Source organism: Amphimedon queenslandica, unplaced genomic scaffold, assembly GCF_000090795.2.
Source record: "Amphimedon queenslandica unplaced genomic scaffold, v1.1 AMPQUscaffold_13046, whole genome shotgun sequence".
Classification (NCBI taxonomy): Eukaryota; Metazoa; Porifera; class Demospongiae; order Haplosclerida; family Niphatidae; genus Amphimedon; species Amphimedon queenslandica.
The window spans coordinates 1-2,377 of record NW_003546718.1 but is presented as its reverse complement, the minus strand read 5'-3'; the positions used below and the strand labels follow the sequence as shown (position 1 = coordinate 2,377).

The 2,377-nt window shown below is 37.6% G+C and overlaps 1 long non-coding RNA gene across 1 annotated transcript; it reads left to right on the top strand.

Moving 5' to 3' along the window:
- The first annotated feature begins 42 nt into the window (after window positions 1–42).
- LOC109585574 (uncharacterized) lies at window positions 43–2,371 on the top strand. The gene is made up of 3 exons (XR_002186555.1): window positions 43–211; window positions 271–480; window positions 1,922–2,371. It is a non-coding gene; the product is annotated as an uncharacterized LOC109585574 (long non-coding RNA).
- The last annotated feature ends 6 nt before the right edge of the window (window positions 2,372–2,377 follow it).

Genomic DNA, 2,377 nt, shown 5'->3' with positions numbered 1-2,377 from the left:
TTTACTTTATTAATTAAAATTAATTTTATTAGAGCGGGAGGAAGGCGGGAAACTGACAAACTGTAGCTGCCCATAAAATGGCGTCTTCAGCATAGTTTTTTTTTTAATCGCGACCATTTGGCTCCTTTTAAACTCTTTTAGACACAAATTAATGACACAAAGTACCAAAACAAGCTATAGATACCCCTGGAGTAGCAACCCGTCGATCAAGGTAGAGTCATTGGAATAAAGATTGTTGACATCACCCAATCATCTTTGTCTGTTTTATAGTCTCCGTTCTATGTCAGAGCAGAGGTCCCTGGAGCCTCAGGTTACTGAGAGCAAGACTGGTTTAAGTGAAGGAAACCTCCATGGTGACAAGGGAGCCACTCCAACACTCAATGGTGATGAGGGTATTGATTTGAGAAGGAGAGGGAGAGATCCTCCTAGTTACCACAGGAAGAGAGAAATGACTAAAGCAATGTCTCCATCACAAATTCAGTGAGTTTTTTCGGATGACACATGTTATCTTTTAGGCAGTGGCTATTTTTACGGGCCCGTAATCCGACCGTGGGTGGCTATTTTTACGGCAGATTTATCTATGGATTTATTCATTTTAAAACCTGGGAAACACTCTAAAATAAAAAAACTAAACCCTAAACCAACCTTGGGGACTCCTAACATAACTAGGGGGCTCATAAAACGACTGGGGACGCTCTAAAAAAACCGCCACCCTAACCCCTAAACCCTAAAAACAATAGCTAAGTAGGGAACTCCTAACATAACTAGGGCTCCTAACATAATTAGGGAACATAGCGAAGTAGAAAGATAAAAAAAATCAATTTGTTAAAGTCAAAATTATATATATATAAAATAGAAATAGTCTGAGCTGAATTTGAACCAGTGCCCGTCCATATCCAACCCAGAGCCTTCCCCACTGTGCTACCACGATCCTGCTGCCTTATTGATGCTGATTGTCATCTTTATACGTCACTTCATTTCTATATTCCCTGCCGTAAAAATAGCTGTATACAATGAGATTACGGGACCGTAAAAATAGCCACTACGTATCTTTTATCTTATACATGTACATGTATTGAAGTTGAAATAATTTAAATTTTGTTTTTATGGGTGTTAGTGATCATTGAAATGATTAGTTTGGTATGTGTTATACAACTCTGCCTGTACAGGAAAATTTAATCTTTACCTTTCCTGGCAAATTGTTCTGTATTTTTAGTACCCAATTTATTGATATTTTCACTTTTTATTCGTCGCTCATTCTACATTACATTAATTACAGTGGGACCTCGCTTAATGACCACCCCTTAGTAACAGCTGTCTATCATATAACGGCCAAATGTCCAGGTCCGGATGCAATGGATGTCCGGATCAAGGTTAAGGCAACCCCTTAAGAACGACCACCTCTCTATTGTGTATAACGAGCACTCAAAACGTCCCCAACACAGCATAAAGCATTGAGAAAAACTTCTCTGTAACGGCCATATAGCCACACCCATCACCTAGACCGGATGTTTTTGTCATAAAATGTCACGTGTAGCCCCACCCATCTAATTAAAATGGCTGAAAACTTGAGCATGCCCTTTCTTCTTGCTGTAATTTGCTTATTTTCCCTGCTACCTCTTACATACTACCTACAGGATCTTTGTACTTGTTATTAACCTGAGGAATGAATCAAGATACTTAAAAAGGCAACACAGTTAAATATCTCTTAAGTTAGACACTTTAACCTGAAACCCCTCAATAAAGACCACCCCTATATAACAGCCAAAGGACCAGTTCCCAATGGTGACCGTTATACAGAGGTTCCACTGTATTATGTACTCTATGTATCAGTAGTTTGTAATAGTTATGAGTTTGGCTAAATTAATACATATACATGCACTTGTAGTTGCTGGAATTTTTCCTTTTTTTTAATTTGTAGTACAGGGTGTTTTGTCAACAATGGTTCGAAGAGATTTCTTTCTGATATACTTGTACTTACGTGTACTAATGCTGTGTAGAAACTTTTAGCTGATTCTGATCAAAATTAGATTTTTGATTAAAGATATGAATTTTTTAATTTGCTCAAAAATTGAATCAAAACCTTGTCCTAACATAACCCATATTTTCATTGGAAAATGGAGACTTTTAGTCACGGACACATGTACAGGTTTCGTTTACACTAAAACACATGAAAATGTATACTTATCATATACTTATCTGGAGACATTTGAAAATGAATACTATAAGCTGATACTTCTGTAAATGAATGATAAGCTCAAATGAAAACGTAGCTGCTGGACTAGTATAAGCACCTGAAAACAGTAACAGCAAAAACTATTCGGATTTAGTGGAGAGGAGTACACGTGGTGTGGTCGCGGAGTCCAGTCACATGATG